We start from the raw sequence: 16,736 nt of genomic DNA, 5'->3' as shown, positions 1-16,736 counted from the left end.
TACCTCGAAGAGAAAGGACTTGACTTTAAAGTGTTGCTGATCGTAGACAATGCTCCTGGCCACCCTGTGGCACTCCGGTTTGCGTATAACGATGTTGAAGTCGTCTTCCCCCCCCCATACCACCTTGTGACCAAGGCGTGATTCGCTGTTTCAAGGCCATGTACATGAGGCTTACGTTCTCACGGATACGTAGCGCTATGGATGCTGATCCCAATCTTAATGTGATGGAGTGTTAGAAGTCCTTCAACATTGCCAGTTGCATCACTTATGTTAAACAGGCCATGGATGCAGTCAAGCCTGAAACAATCAATGCATGTTGGCGAAACCTGTGGAAAGAATGTGTGAATGATTGATTTTAAGGGTTTCCCGACCATTGACAAAGAAGCGAAACGCATTGTTCAGGTGGCCAGGCAAGTGAGTGGCAATGGCTTCGTCAACATCCTTGAGGAAGAAACTGAAAAATGAATTGAGAGCCATAGAGAAACATTGACTAACGAAGAGTTAGAGGAACTGATAAAATCGTCTGCAGAAGACGAAGAAGATGATGAACAGGAAGAGCCAGCAAGTTGGAATCTTCATAAATTTGCTGAAGTGTTACAAGCAGCGAAACACTTGAATGATTTAATTTCTGAATACGATCCCTCTACAGAACGAAGCCTCAAAATCACACGTAGTATTACGGACCATTTGAGACCGTATCAAGAAATGTTTGAGCAGCTCAAGAGACAACAGCGACAGTTGCCAATCAAGGAAAAACAACCAGCAGCAGATGAGCCTATGCAACCAACTTCTCGAGCTGAATCGGAGCCAACCACTTCGTCTACGACTCGCTCTCCGTCTCCTGGATCGACATCAAGCCCTGATGACCCCCTGTAATTAAAAATACAGTACTATAAAATTATATTTTGCATATGTACTTTTTATTATACTGTACATTACTGTATACATTATACATTTATACATTACAGGGTTGTATGCACAAAACCATGTACAGTATACTGTACTTTATGGGTGATTAAAAGGATTTTCAAGGGTAATTTTGACTATACGTGATTTTCACCTTATGCGCTGACTTTAGAACCTAACTGCCAAGTAAGATGCGACTCCACTGTATTTGATTATGAATGCTATGTTAGCACAGATTGTATATATATAAAAGAAAATTAACAACCACTCATGTTCCATCATATTTTTAGGCAGGACTGCTTCTTTTGAAGTTTTCTTGAAGCACTGGAATATCTTCTCCTCCTTCCTTTCCATTCTCTATTTCACCTAACTGATTATCTGAAATGTGATAGTCATTTCAAGGAAGAACATATTACCCTTTATTATTTATTTTTTAAATAGTTATGTTTTTGAATTCAGTATTTTAGGAAAAGAATGTAGGGTTGAGGGGTTGGGGAGAATGGGCATTACATTTCTAAAGGTTCAGAAAAATTAAACAATTCCTATTTTTTAGTACATTGAAAAGAAGTTAAAATTTCTATCTACAGTGCATAATGATGTTGTTGGTGATACCATGTAATCAGGGAGAAACACTTCTACTTTTCTTTTATGAGCCAAAAAACATCAGATTTTGAATTTTAGTGTCCTATAAGGGGTTTAATCTTTAAATAAATACCCAGATGATTTAAATGAAGGGCATAGTTTCTTTCTTCTTTTGTGAGTGGTTTTGTATCCTGTGGGAAGACTGCAGGGATGCAGTGAATGGGCAGACTTATAGCTTCATAGTAATTAGATGACATTTGACTCGTAAATCAGCAGTTAATGAATGGATGTAGAAAATGAGTAGTAGGATTATGTAGTCTGCTGTCATTTTCACAGCTAAAAAGTAGTTGTAATAAATATAAAGGGAAAGGATTATGTAGTCTGCTGTCATTTTCACAGCTAAAAAGTAGTTGTAATAAATATAAAGGGAAACACCTTTAAAATCCTCCCTGGCCAGAGGAAAAACCCTTTCACCTGTAAAGGGTTAAGAAGCTAGGATAACCTTGCTGGCATCTGACCAAAATGACCAATGAGGAGACAAGATACTTTCAAAGCTGGAGCGGGGGGAAACAAAGGCTCTCTCTGTCTGTGTGATGCTTTTGCTGGGAACAGAAAAGGAATGGAGTCTTATAACTTAGTAAGTAATCTAGCTAGATATGCGTTAGATTCTGTTTTGTTTAAATGGCTGATAAAATAAGCTGTGCTGAATGGAATGTATATTCCTGTTTTTGTGTCTTTTTGTTTTGCCTAGAGGGTTTCTCTATGTTTTGAATCTGATTACACTGTAAGGTATTTACCATCCTGATTTTACAGAGGTGATTCTTTTTCCTTTTTTTTCTTCAATTAAAATTCTTCTTTTAAGAACCTGATTGCTTTTTCATTGTTCTTAAGATCCAAGGGTTTGGGTCTGTGTTCACCTATGCAAATTGGTGAGGATTTTTATCAAGCCTTCCCCAGGAAAGGGGGTGTAAGGTTTGGGGAGGATTTTGGGGGGAAAGACGTTTCCAAGCAGGCTCTTTCCCTGTTATATATTTGTTAGACGGTGGGTGGTGGCAGCAATAAAGTCCAAGGGCAAAAGATAAAATAGTTTGTACTTTGGGGAAGTTTTAACCTAAGCTGGTAAAAATAAGCTTAGGGGTTTTCATGCAGGTCCCCACATCATCACCCTAGAGTTCAAAGTGGGGAAGGAACCTTGACAGTAGTATATGCTTAACTTGCATTTATTAAGTTGAGGATTAGGTATTTTTCAGGTATTAATTAATAAAGTGGACTTCTAAAATGTAGGAATAGTATCAAAGTCTTCACATTGATCATGTTTTGTGGTACGTTTAAACAGCAAAGAACCTTCTTTTCAGTAATATTTATGCATAGTTTATTACTGTTTCTGAATTTTATTCATATAGTGATTCAGTTTTAGTCTCTGAATGACATATTTGGAAAATACTATATGCGGGGTTGTATTTAAGAGCCCCGTTATGATTTAAGTTCACCTCTCAAGCTTTTGAGGATGGGCTTTTTTTAAAAATGTTGTTAAATGATACCTACCTCAGTTTAATTGCATGTCTATATTTTTTTCTATGGATAATCTGTGGGATGAGTGTGACTCATTTTTTTTCTCTCTGCTTAGAAGGCAGCATTGACTCTGCCTGCCAAAGAAGACTTATTTTTACCTCTAGCTTAATTACTGTAGAACCAGTGCCATATAGCTTGGGTCAATACAAAGCTGTATGTTTGGTATTTTCAGTGGCAAAGGCACTCTACCCCCTTCAGTGTTCAAAATAAAATGTTTTACTGTTGTTGGACGCGCAACTCCCCGTTAAAAATTCAGTGAAATCCTCCTGCTTGTAGGGGCAGTTCTACAGTGGGTTTCTTTAGTCTTATATCTCCAAAGGATGATGATTTGACAGTTAAAAATGTCACTGTTTATTTTCAATAAAAATGTAGTAGCTGTAAATAATGTAGAGTTGCCAACTTTCTAATAGCAGAAAACCGAACACCCTTGCCCTGCTCCATCCCTCCTCCCACCCTCTCTCACTCGCTCATTTTCAACGGGCTGGGGCAGGGGGTTGGGGCGCGGGAGGGGGCAAGGGGTGCAGGCTCTGGGTGGCACTTACCTCAAGTGGTTCCCAGGAGTAGTCAGCATGTCTTTCCGGCTCCTAGTAGGAGGGGCCAGAGGGCTCTGCGTGCTGCCCCCTCAGTTCCCACTGGCCAATGGAAGCTGCGGAGCCAATGCTTGGGGCAGGGGCAGCACGCGGAGCCCCCATGGCCGCCCCATGCCGAGGAGCCGGAGTAGGGTTGCCAACCCTCCCGGTTTGGCCGGGAGTCTTCAGGAATTGGGCTCCATCTCGTGGAGGCTACTGAAGCTAATCCAGGAGATTTTAGGCTGCTGAAAGTCCGGTGGCGCAGTGGGGCTAAGGAAGGCTCCCTACCTGGCTCCAAGCCACTCCCGGAAGTTGCTGGCATGTCTGGCAGCAGCTCCTAGGAGGAGGCACAGCCAGGGGATCTCTGTGCACTACCCCTACCCTGAGCACTGACTCCGCAGCTCCCATTGGCTGGGAATGGGGAACCGCGGCCAATAGGGGCTGCGGAGGTGGTACTTGCAGACAGGGGCAGAGCCGCCTGTGAGCCTAGGAGCGGGACATGCCAGTCGCTTCTGGGAGCCGCCTGAGGTAAGCAGTGCCCAGCCAGAGCCTGCACCCCAGAGCCTCTCCTGCACCCCAACCACCTGCCTCAGTCCTCTTCTGCACCCCAACTCCTTCCCAGAGCTGGCACCCCGAACCTCCCCAGGCTCAGCCCGGAGCCCTCTCCCACACTCCAAAGCCCTTGGCCCCAGCCCAGAGCCTACACCCCGTCCTGCACCCCCAACACCAGCCTGGTGAAAGTGAGGGGAGGGAGCATGACAGAGAGAGGGGGGCTGGAGTATGCGAGGGGCAGGGCCTCAGAAAAGTAGTGGGAAGGGGCCTGGCCTTGGGGAAGGGGCGGGGAAAAGGTGTTTGGGTTTGTGCGATTAGACAGTTTGAAACCCTAAGCTGGAAGGAGATGCTGGCCGCTTCCTGGGAGCACCGCTGTGCCGCCAACTGGACTTTTAACACACTGGTCAGCTCCAGGATCCCTTTTCTTCTGCGTGTTCTGGTGGAAAACCAGACAATGTGGCAACCCTGGAATAGTGGCTCTGTCCTATTGTTCTCAATGGGACTGAAGCCAAAGGTGCTGTGTTATGATGCCTTCTTTCAGAATGGCCCTCACCTTCTGCTATTACCAATGAGAGTGAAGTCAAGCTGCTGTCAGGGGCCACCATCTCATGAGGTCATCTTGGATTTACTCTATTTGAGAAGAACAGGATATGGCAGCAGTTTGGAAAGAGAAGAGATTTTCCTGAAATTCTCTGTAGTTGAACATAATTTGTCAGGCTCTGCTGAAGAACAAACTGTCAGTTCTGAAGAATAACAGCAAAAAATGATCATTAATCCTAATAGCATTTGTTCAAATTTAGACAGTACATGAGATTTCTCTGGATTTTAATTATATGGAAAGTTTTGAAGGGCCTGCATTATTCCATTAAGATCATTCAGGACAAAAAATGGTTTGATATAGTCTACATTTTTTTTTTTTTTAAAAGAACCTGAAAAATAATCTTTAACCAGTTCATTCTGAACTTAAAGAATAAGGGCTGTAGTTTTGGCAAGATAGGCTGTATTCCTCATAGGTATTTTACCAAATGGCCGACTCCCTGCTTGAAGTGAAAAACAGCTCAACGTGAACAATGGAAGCAGGAGAAGCACTTCCATAATGAACAAAGAGCTAACAGCTGTGTATGTGACTTGTGCTCTTTATGCAGTAGCTAAGAGAATCAATCCAGCTCTCATTGAAGTTGCTGGAAGGACTCCCCTTGACTTCAGTAGGAGTTTATTGGGCCTGTCATGAGGATTTAAGAGAGACAGCTGAAGTTAAATACCTAAAATTTGTTTTTGTGAACTTTTGCCCCCTTCCTTCTCTCATGCCTAGGAAGGTGCTATGATAAGTAGTATGTAATTCATAAGTGAGAGGGAAAATTATGACCATAAGAGATGTTGTCTTCATAAACCTCTATGTTGTCCTGCTTGAATCTACGGGTATGTCTACACTAGGAAATTAGGTCGAATTTATAGAAGTCGGTTTTGTAGAAAGCGGTTTTATACAGTTTATTGTGTGTGTCCCCACACAAGTGCTCTAAGTGCATGTAGTCGGCGGAGTGTGTCCACAGCACTGAGGAAACCGTCGACTTCTGGAGCGTTGCACTGTGGGTGGCTATCCCACAGTTCCCGCAGTCTCCACCGCCCATCTGAATTCTGGGTAGAAATCCCAGTGCCTGATGGGGCTAAAACATTGTCGCAGATGGTTCTGGGTACATATTGTCAGGCCCCAGTTCCCTCCCTCCCTCCCTCCGTGAAAGCAAGGGCAGACAATCGTTGCGCGCCTTTTTTCTTGAGTTACCTGTGCAGACGCCATACCATGGCAAGCATGGAGCCCGCTCAGCAAACCATCACCGTATGTCTCCTGGGTGCTGGCAGACATAGTACTGCATTGCTACACAGCAGCAGTTAATTGCCTTTTGGCAGCAGACAGTGCAGTATGACTGGTAGCAGTCATCAACGTAGTCCTGGGTGCTCTTTTAACCGGGCGCCTGGGCAAACATGGGAGTGATTCAGCCAGGTCATTTCCCTTTTAAGTTTCATCTCGTGGCGATTCAGTCCTACCGGCAGTGCACTGTGTTTTAAGCTCCAGCCAGCTTAAATGATGATGGCTAGTCGTCATACTGCACTGTCTTCTGCCGAGCACCCAGGAGATGATGACGGCTAGGGGTCGTACTGCACAGTCTGCTGCCAGCAAGATGTGTAAAGATAGATGAAGTGGCTCAAAACAAGAAATAGACCAGATTTGTTTTGTATTCCTTTTCTCCTCCTTCCTTCTGTGAAATCAACGGCCTGCCAACCCAGTTTTGAGTTCTATCCTTGAGGTTTTGAGTTCTATCCCTGAGGGGGCCATTCAGTTTCTCGCAAAGCCACCCCTTTTGTTGATTTTAATTCCCTGTAAGCCAACCCTGTAAGCCATGTCGTCAGTCGCCCCTCCCTCCGTCAGGACAACAGCAGACAATCGTTCCGCGCCTTTTTTCTGTGCAGATGCCATACCACGGCAAGCATGGAGTCCGCTCAGATCACTTTGGCAATTAGGAGCACATTAAACACCACGCGCATTATCCAGCAGTATATGCAGCACCGAAACCTGGCAAAGCGATACCGGGCGAGTAGGCGACGTTAGTGCGGTAACATGAGTGATGAGGACATGGACACAGACTTCTCTCAAAGCAGGGGCCCTGGCAGTGTGGGCATCATGGTGCTAATGGGGCAGGTTCATGCGGTGGAACGCCGATTCTGGGCTCGGGAAACAAGCACAGACTGGGGGGACCGCATAGTGTTGCAGGTCTGGGACGATTCCCAGTGTTTGCGAAACTTTCGCATGCGTAAGGGCACTTCCATGGAACTTTGTGACTTGCTTTCTCCTGCACTGAGGCGCAAGAATACCAAGATGAGAGCAGCCCTCACAGTTGAGAAGCAAGTGGCGATAGCCCTGTGGAAGCTTGCAACGCCAGACAGCTACCGGTCAGTTGGGAATAAATTTGGAGTGGGCAAATCTACTGTGGGGGCTGCTGTGATGCAAGTAGCCAACGCAATCAAAGATCTGCTGATATCAAGGGTAGTGAGCCTGGGAAATGTGCAGGTCATAGTGGATGGCTTTGCTGCAATGGGATTCCCTAACTGTGGTGGGGCCATAGATGGAACCCATATCCCTATCTTGGCACCGGAGCACCAAGCCGGCGAGTACATAAACCGCAAGGGGTACTTTTCAGTAGTGCTGCAAGCAGTGGTGGATCACAAGGGACGTTTCACCAACATCAACGTGGGATGGCCAGGAAAGGTACATGACGCTCGCATCTTCAGGAACTCTGGTCTGTTTCAAAAGCTGCAAGAAGGGACTTTATTCCCAGACCAGAAAATAACCGTTGGGGACGTTGAAATGCCTATAGTTATCCTTGGGGACCCAACCTACCCCTTAATGCCATGGCTCATGAAGCCATACACAGGCAGCCTGGACCGTAGTCAGGAGCTGTTCAGCTACAGGCTGAGCAACTGCAGAATGATGGTAGAATGTGCATTTGGATGTTTAAAAGCGCGCTGGCGCAGTTTACTGACTCGGTTAGACCTCAGCGAAACCAATATTCCCACTGTTATTACTGCTTGCTGTGAGCTCCATAATATCTGTGAGAGTAAGGGGGAGACGTTTATGGCGGGGTGGGAGGTTGAGGCAAATCGCCTGGCTGCTGGTTTCGCACAGCCAAACACTAGGGCAGTTAGAAGAGCACAGGAGGGTGCATCAGAGAAGTTTTGAAAACCAGTTTCATGACTGGCCAGGCTACGGTGTGAAAGTTCTGTTTGTTTCTCCATGATGAAACCCACTGCCCCTTGGTTCACTCTACTTCCCTGTAAGCTAACCACTCTCCCCTCCTCCCTTCGATCACCGCTTGCAGAGGCAATAAAGTCATTGTTGCTTCACATTCATGCATTCTTTATTCATTCATCACACAAATAGGGGGATAACTACCAAGGTAGCCCGGGAGGGGTGGTGGAGGAGAGAAGCACCAGGAGGGGTGGTGGAGGAGGGAAGGACAAGGCCACACAGCACTTTAAAAGTTTAAAACTTATTGAATGCCAGCCTTCTGTTGCTTGGGCAATCCTCTGGGGTGGAGTAGCCGGGTGGCCAGAGGCCCCCGCACCACGTTCTTGGGCATCTGGGTGAGTAGGCTATGGACCTTGGGGAGGAGGGCGGTTGGTTACACAGGGGCTGTAGCGGCGGTCTGTGCTTCTGCTGCCTTTCCTGCAGCTCAACCATACGCTGGAGCATATTGGTTTGATCCTCCAGCAGCCTCAGCATTGAATCCTGCCTCCTCTCATCACGCTGCCGCCACATTTGAGCTTCAGCCCTCTCTTCAGCCCGCCACCTCTCCTCCCGGTCATATTGTGCTTTTCTGCACTCTGACATTGTCTGCCTCCACGCAGTCGTCTGTGCTATTTCAGTGTGGGAGAGAGCTTAGAGAACATTTCATCACGAGTGCGGTTTTTTTCGCCTTCTAATCTTCACTAGCCTCTGGGAAGGAGAAGATCCTGTGATCATTGAAACACATGCAGCTGGTGGAGAAAAAAAAAGAGGCAGTGGTATTTAAAAAGACACATTTTCTAGAACAATGGCTGCACTCTTTCACGGTAAACCTTGCTGTTAACATTACATACATAGCACATGTGCTTTCGTTCCAAGGTCGCATTTTGCCTCCCCCCACCACGTGGCTAGCCCCTCACCCCCCCACCCCCACTACCCCCAGCTAACAGTGGGGAACATTTCTGTTCAGCCACAGGCAAACAGCCCAGAAGGAATGGGTACCTCTGCATGTCTCGTTAAGAAAAGCACCCTATTTCAATCAGGTGACCATGAATGGTATCACTGTCCTGAGGATAACACAGAGAGATAAAGAACGGATGTTGTTTGAATACCAGCAAACATACACTGCAATGCTTTGTTCTACAATGATTCCCGAGTACGTGCTGCTAGCCTGGTGTGGTAAAGTGTCCTACCATGGTGGGTGGAATAAGGTTGCCCTCCCCAGAAACCTTTTGCAAAGGCATTGGGAGTACATCCAGGAGAGCTGCAAATGCCAGGGAAAATTAATCATTAAACATGCTTGCTTTTAAATCACGTATAGTATTTTAAAAGGTACGCTCACCAGAGGTCACTTCTCCGCCTGGCAGGTCCGGGAGGCAGCCTTGGGTGGGTCCGGGAGGGACTGCCTCCAGGTCCAGGGTGAGAAACAGTTCCTGGCTGTCGGGAAAACCGGTTTCTCCGCTTGCTTGCTGTGAGCTATCTACAGCTTCATCATCATCATCTTTCTTGTCCCCAAAACCTGCTTCTGTGTTGCCTCCATCTCCATTGAAGGAGTCAAACAACACGGCAGGGGTCATGCAAACCCCCTAAATGGCTGAACCCCCTAAAATGGCATGCAGCTCATCATAGAAGCGGCATGTTTGGGGCTCTGACCCGGAGCGGCCGTTTGCCTCTCTCATTTTCTGGTAGGCTTGCCTCAGCTCCTTAAGTTTCACGTGGCATTGCTTCGGGTCCCTGTTATGGCCTCTGTCCTTCATGCCCTGGGAGATTTTGACAAATGTTTTGGCATTTCGAAAACTGGAACGTAGTTCTGATAGCACGGATTCCTCTCCCCATACAGCGATCAGATCCCATACCTCCCGTTCGGTCCATGCTGGAGCTCTTTTGCGATTCTGGGACTCCATCATGGTCACCTCTGCTGAGGAGCTCTGCATGGTTACCTCTGCTGATGAGCTCTGGCCAGTGTGGCAAGCTGCAGGTGACCATGCAAACAGGAAATTGAAATTCAAACGTTCGCCGGCCTTTTCCTGTCTACCTGGCCAGGGCATCTAAATTGAGAGTGCTGTCCAGAGCGGTCACAATAGAGCACTCTGAAATAGCTCCTGGAGGCCAATACCATCTAATTGCGTCCACAGTACCCCAAATTCGACCCAGCAAGGCCGATTTAAGCGCTAATCCACTTGTCAGAGGTGGATTAAGGAAATCGATTTTAAGAGCCCTTTAAGTCAAAAAAAGGGCTTCATCGTGTGGACGGGTGCAGGTTTACATTGATTTAACGCTGCTAAATTCGACCTAAACTCCTAGTGTAGACCAGGGCTACAAGGGAAGTGGTGGGAGAGAGCATATTCTGGTCTGTTGCCCAAACTAGTGAAGAAATGTATGTGATGCTCAGGCCCTAAACAGTTTCTCACCTTCAGTCCCCTGACTGCAAATAATGCCTGTGTGGATTCTTCCTTTATACTCATGGAGTCATGGATGGCCTTATGAACATATAATTAGGGCTTCAGTTTTTTTGGAGGGGGTTTATTAACTTTCCTTTTTCAAGTTTTATTTTAGCAATTTTTGAGTTTTGTGTAGAATAATTGGGGGTGGGTGGTGTCTTCTGGATTTTCTCTTTGTATATACTCTGACTAATGTCTTTGTAATGTTCACTTGGATTTGGAAATTTGTTAATTTCACATTTTCAGACATTTACATCTAAAATGTCCGTGTTGTAACCGTGGGGGTCCAGACCCAAAATGGGGTTATGAGGGAGTTGCAAACCTGTTGTGGGGAGGTCGTGGGCAATGTTCCCGCTAATTTTTCCATCCATATGTGGAATGAATTTTGTTATGTGCCCCAACATGGAGGTGATGTGTGGCGGAGGTGAGACTGAGGGGTTCAGAGTGTGGGAGGGGGCTCAAGGCTGGGGCAGAAGGTTGGGGCGAGGGCTCCAGCTGGGGATGAGGGGTTCAGGGTGCAGCAGCCTCGGGGCTGGGGAGTCACTGCACCCCCGCCCAATATCTCCCACCCTCACCTCACCACACCACACCACTCCCCATGCCCCTGAGTGCAGTGTGCACGCCTGTGTGGCCCTTGGTGGTCTCCTGAGCAGCCTTGCAGGCACACACCTTAGAGGAAATGTAGGTCGTGCGATTGCCATCCTCACTTCTGCGCTGCCGTCACAGCTAAGCACACCCTGAGCTTCCTATGGCCACAGAAGGCTCCCAGAGGTGGAGGTCGGTCTTATTTCCCCCTGAGAGCGGCCACGCAGGGAAAGAGCAAGGCCTGTTCCTCCCCAGCTTGGCTGGAACTAGCAGCTAGGAGCCCCCGGCTGAGGTGCTACCAGCAGCACGGGGGAGATCAGACCCACCTCCACATCTGGCAACCTTCTGCGACTGCAGGAAACTTCGGGGTTGCTGCCCAGTCCTGCAGCTGGGGTGGGTACCTGAAGCTGAGTCTGATCTCCCCTGAGCGTGGCTGTGCAGGGAAAGAGAAAGTCCCATCCCACCCCAGCCCAGAGGGGATTAACAGCTGGAGCCAACGGGTAGCCCCTCTTCCCCGGAGCCCTTCCTCTGCTCTCCCCTCCAAAAGCTAGATTTCATGGGGGAGGTCTGATTTCATGGTCCAAATTTTCATGGCTGTGAATTTGGTAGGGCCCTATTTATATGGGCACAATCTCTCTTTTTTTTTTTTTTAAGAAAAATCACTTGCAGCTCAGCTTTAAGTTACAAAAAGAAACTTTGTCCTTCAGCACCCTCTGCATTTATAATGGGGTTTGGTTGCTTGATTTGTAAGGGTACTTTTACAAACTCTGTGAGCAGCTTCATAACTGTCCAGTCTCAATTTCCCATAGATAATAATTGAGAAGTGTGAGTTGCTACTCTTGGACTTTCCCCCTCACTGTCCAAATATACAAGACATCCAATGTGAACAGCCAAAATGAAAAAATACGTAGGGTTTTTATACTGCCACCTGTAACTGTAGTGTCAGAGTGCCTGCAATGTAAAATCAATAGTAATTTGATTCAGCATCCTTCTTTTGCTTTTAACTCTTCACTGCCTCTGCAAGAGCTTTGGTATTTACACAATCATTCCTCCCTCCTGCCCCTTCTGTGAGAAGGGTGTAGTAAAATAACTTGTAATTACTCATCCAAGGAATAGAACAAACAAAATTAATATCAAAATGACTTAAATAGTCCTCTCCACAAATTCCTAATTAAATTCCTATGTATAATAGATGCGGAAGGCTGCACAGTTCATCAGTCTAATAGCTCGTCAGCTGTCATGCCTTCTCCCCCTGTTCCCTTGAGTAAAGGCAGGATGTGCAACAAGCCTGACAAAGGAGGACAAATGTCTATATCATTCAGCCACAAAAACTGCTCTGTGCTGTGGTGGGGGGAGTGTTAATCTTGTTAGTGAACACCATTTATACCCTTGTGTCTGTTTTTTTTGTTTTATTCCTCTTTACAAATTCAGTTTAAAAAACAAAGTTAAACTCCAGAGGATTTTAAAGAAAACAAATGATTCATTTCAGTGTTTTAATTTCTTGTTCCACCCCCTACTCCCCTAAAACTGCGTTTATCTTAATTATTAAGGCACTAATATGCAGACGAGATATACTTTTATAAATGAACACAAATTGTTCTTATAAATAAAAAAAAATTGCCTTGCATAACTATTGTCAATCATGTCAGACCAGAGATTAAGAAGTGAAAGGAAAAGTTTATTTTATGGTAGCTCAGTCTCACTTAGCTTTTTCAGCTTTCCGATCACAAGCATTGAAATCAATGAGACCAATGTCCCTGAATAAAACTCTTTAATGGCTTCCACCCCCACAAATTCTCTTTGTTAAAGGAGTAGTAGACCTATAGCTTGAAATTCTACCTGTTTCGGTTCAGTCAGTGTACAGCAGGGGTTGTCAAACTGGGGGTCGTGACCCCTTGAGCAGTCGTGAGGTTATTACATGGGGAGTTGTGAGCTGTCAGCCTCAACCCCCAAACCGTGCTTCACCTCCAGAATTTATAATAAGTGTGAAATATAAAAAAAGTGTTTTTAATTTATAAGGGGGGCGGTCGCACTCAGAAGCTTGCTGTGTGAAAGGGGTCACCAGTACAAAAGTTTGAGAACCACTGGTGTATTGTAATTTACATTTGTGCAGAAATGTCTTAGAGTGAATTTTTACTTAAGCTTTACTAGGGAGTATTGAGATCTTTATCTCTCTTGCTTTTTGCAGTATTAATTATGTTACCAGTGTAGCTTCCTCCTCTCAAATTCATGACTTTAATGTAGTATTCCCTGCTACCCACTTCTCCCCCCTGACAGTGGGGAGTATACATCTCTTTACTTGCTGGTACTGTCTTAACCTTGGAAAAGCCTTGGAAAGCAGAAACCTCTCTTCTCTCTTCCCCCTCCCCCCCGCCCCTGAGAAATTTTAAGAGGAATGAAATGAGCGTGAGCTGTGCTTTCCTGCTAACACATGTTTCTCGTTGGTTACTTTCTGCAGCCTAGCTTTAAAAACGTGGCTGGGTTTGCACAGTGTATAGACTGACAGATTCACTAGGAATGAGCAGCCCTGCAATGCACTGCATTTAGATGGAGCAATTTGTATAGTGAGGGTGGCTGAGAGCCATTGAACCAAACTGTAAACCCTGGATATGATGGAAACCAGGCAGCCAGTGTGGCAGAACCCCTAGTTCCAGCCCCTATGGTGCATTGTGTAGTCAGTTTCAGTTTTTAAAAACATTTTAATTGAGGCCTTTCGTCCCCCATTTATCAAACTTCGGCAGGTGCCAAGAAATGTTTAGCAGGCCACATGGCATCGTTACCAAAGGATGTAAATGGAGAATACGGTTTTTCATTCGGATTCTAAACTATTATGGCCACTGTGGGGCTGTGGAGTCTGTCTTGGTTGGAGGTAGGTTGCCTAGGAAACTTGGATTAAACTTTGCAAAAAAGAGGAAAGAGGGGAGAACTGCATGCTATTTTTAGACAGACTGGTGAAGTTAGTGTGTGGGACAAAACCATGTGCATGGGTGCTCTCTCTCCTCCTTTATCTTTTTGAATAGGATATTCAGCTGTCACTGTGGAGGTGTTGCTACATTTCCATAACTTCACAATTTAAAAATTATTCTTTCTCCTGAGAGTTGACATCAAAAACAAACCTTGAAATCGTCAGACACACAATCTAACTTTAAAAAAGGAGGACTTGTGGCACCTTAGAGACAAACAAATTTATTTGAGCATAAGTTTTCATGAGCTACGGCTCACTTCATCTCAAATAAATTGGTTAGTCTCTAAGGTGCCACAAGTACTCCTTTTCTTTTTGCGAATACAGACTAACACGGCTGCTACTTTAAAACAATCTGACTTTAATATATCAAATATTACTGGGCACATCTTTCTATTAGTTCTAGTATAACTAATTGAGAGGAGTACAGAGACAAGGTGGGTGAAGTAATATTTTTTTGGGGGGCCAACTTCTGTTCGTGAAGGGGACAAGTGTCACAGAGCTCTTCCTCAGGTCTGGACTTGAAGAGTACACGCAGCTTAGATCAAATGGAAAAAGAATTGGGCTCTAATAAAATATTCTGATAGTTACTGTTTATGTCAAATTTGGTTGATGATTATCTTCAACATTTAGCTGATTACATGGAATGGTATGCAGTCTCTTTTCAGTTTGTGGGGCATATGTCCCTCACAACAGAGAAGACACAGGACTCATGCATGGCAAATGCAAAGAAGATTCTTTGAGGCTGCTGTGCACAGATTATCTAGCTCTCTGGCTCTTGTATCACAGTTTGTGCCACACAGCATTACCACCCCAGGAGGGGGGAGAGGGGCAGCGTGGTGGGTAGTGCTTACCTAGAGCAATCACAGAATGGATTGCTGACTATGTTACGTTTGCAGTTCGCTTTTACTATTAATGGAAGTTTCACTCACAAACCAAAAAGAGAACAGTCCTCAGTTTGTAAGTGGCTCGTAAATTGTTAGCACATTTCCCATGCTTTTCTAGTTTAAAGGAGGCAGTGTTGTCCGACAGTTACAGCACGGGTTAGGCATCTTGGGTTCTGGAAGTAACTGGCTATATTTGACATACAGCCTCAGGAGTACATAGCACTGTGGCATCCGTGTAGGTAGCCTGCAGTCCAACGCTGTGCAGATCCAGAGTTTCCACACCTGGAAAATTTGAGATGAGACATGTTCATCTCTGTAAAACTCACTGCGATCCCTGGATGAAAGTTGATCAATAAGTGCAAGGTGTTTAGTATATTAATCTGAGGTTATATCTACGCTTCACAGCTTTTAGCGACATGGCTGTGACACTATAGCTGTGCCACCAAAAGTCGTGCAGCGTAGCCGCTGTTTGTCAGTTCTCCTGCCGACAAAATAACTTCCACCCCAGTGAGAGCGCTCCTGCCGACAGCGTTGTCCACACCGATGCTTGTCGTTGGCAAAATTTTTGTCTTTCGGCGGGGGGTTAACACCTATGAAAAGCAAAAGTTTTGTCGTTCAATTGCCAGTGTAAACAAAGCCTGACACTACTTTGCTAGGGTTTCAAATGATAACTAGTACTGGTTAAAATAAATTAAAACCGTTTTCATGGGAAAAATGGCTTCAGCTTAAAACTACAAGATGCAAGAGGTTCATAGTTCCAGGTTGCCTGTCATACTGCACTTAATTCATTCCTTTGTACTGTCTCAGTATTGGGTCCTTTGTCTGTAGGCTCCCTCTTGCCCCCCAAAAAGAACCCTCCCCAAACCCCCACACTTAACTAAAAACGCTATGTTGCTATATGTAGTGTGAATAATATGAAGAAAAATATACTCTGGGTCTATATGCCCTTGGCATATACAATCAGAATTGGTCTGTTTTATATTTTAAATCTTAGGCAGGTACGTTTGCTCATCTCATTTCTAAAAGCCCAGCTGATAGTTCTAGTCTGTGTTATGAGCATTCTAAATACTACTTTTGTGTTTAAACAAAAATCTTTCATGATTTTCTTGCTTAACATCATGATGTTTTTTAAAGGCTGTACCATCAGCATTGCTATTGAATGATTTTTATTTATTTATTTTTTAGTGTTTTAGGTGCAATCTGCTTTAGATAGTTTGTGTGTTTTCTGTCTTCTGTCATACTACAACAACATGCTTCTAAATTTGGGATTAGCAAAAGTATAATCCTAACAGTGAGGTTTTTTTCAAAAGGATAACTAAAGTGGTTTTAAAGGGACATTTAGTCAATTTTAAAAGATTAGCTAAAACTAGATCCAGAAATTATAAGTTCCCGTGCCAATTTTTGTGATTTTTTTTTTACAGTCAATTTTTCTATTTTAAAAAGTGATTTTTCTCTCCTCTTGCTGTGTGAAAGACCCACGCAAACTGAGAGTTTGTACAAAGCAAACAGTGATGCTGTCTACACACAGTTGGCTGTCAAATGCACAAAGTAAATAAACTGAAAAAATAGTTTTTTTTGTCTCTACTTTCTTTCTATTTTGTATGAATTATAGGCATTTCTTGTAAAACCATTCGGTGTAAAACATTTTCAGACCAAGTGAAGTTTTCAAGTTGGCAAAACAGTAGTCATTGCATTTTATTTATTAATTTTTAAAACTGAGTTCCAACAACACTGTGCTAGGTGCAAAGGCAGTCCCTGCCCCAAAGGGCTTAAAGTAAGAAAAGTGACATATGAAGGGTGGGTGAGAAAGGGATGCAACGAGAGATACCATTTTTATGCCCATATATACACTTGTAATTTTTTAATTGTAACTAAAGTGCCAGCTCTCCCCACCTGCCCCTT

The 16,736-nt window shown here is 44.8% G+C and overlaps 1 protein-coding gene across 3 annotated transcripts in view; it reads left to right on the top strand.

Moving 5' to 3' along the window:
- Positions 1-16,736, top strand: part of SLC66A2 (solute carrier family 66 member 2) — a 110,550-nt gene that overhangs the window by 41,405 nt on the left and 52,409 nt on the right. The gene's annotated exons all lie outside the window — the stretch shown is intronic.

Source organism: Eretmochelys imbricata, chromosome 2, assembly GCF_965152235.1.
Source record: "Eretmochelys imbricata isolate rEreImb1 chromosome 2, rEreImb1.hap1, whole genome shotgun sequence".
NCBI classification, from domain to species: Eukaryota; Metazoa; Chordata; order Testudines; family Cheloniidae; genus Eretmochelys; species Eretmochelys imbricata.
Note: the sequence above shows the minus strand (reverse complement) of the source record. Positions and strands in the feature narration are given on the sequence as shown.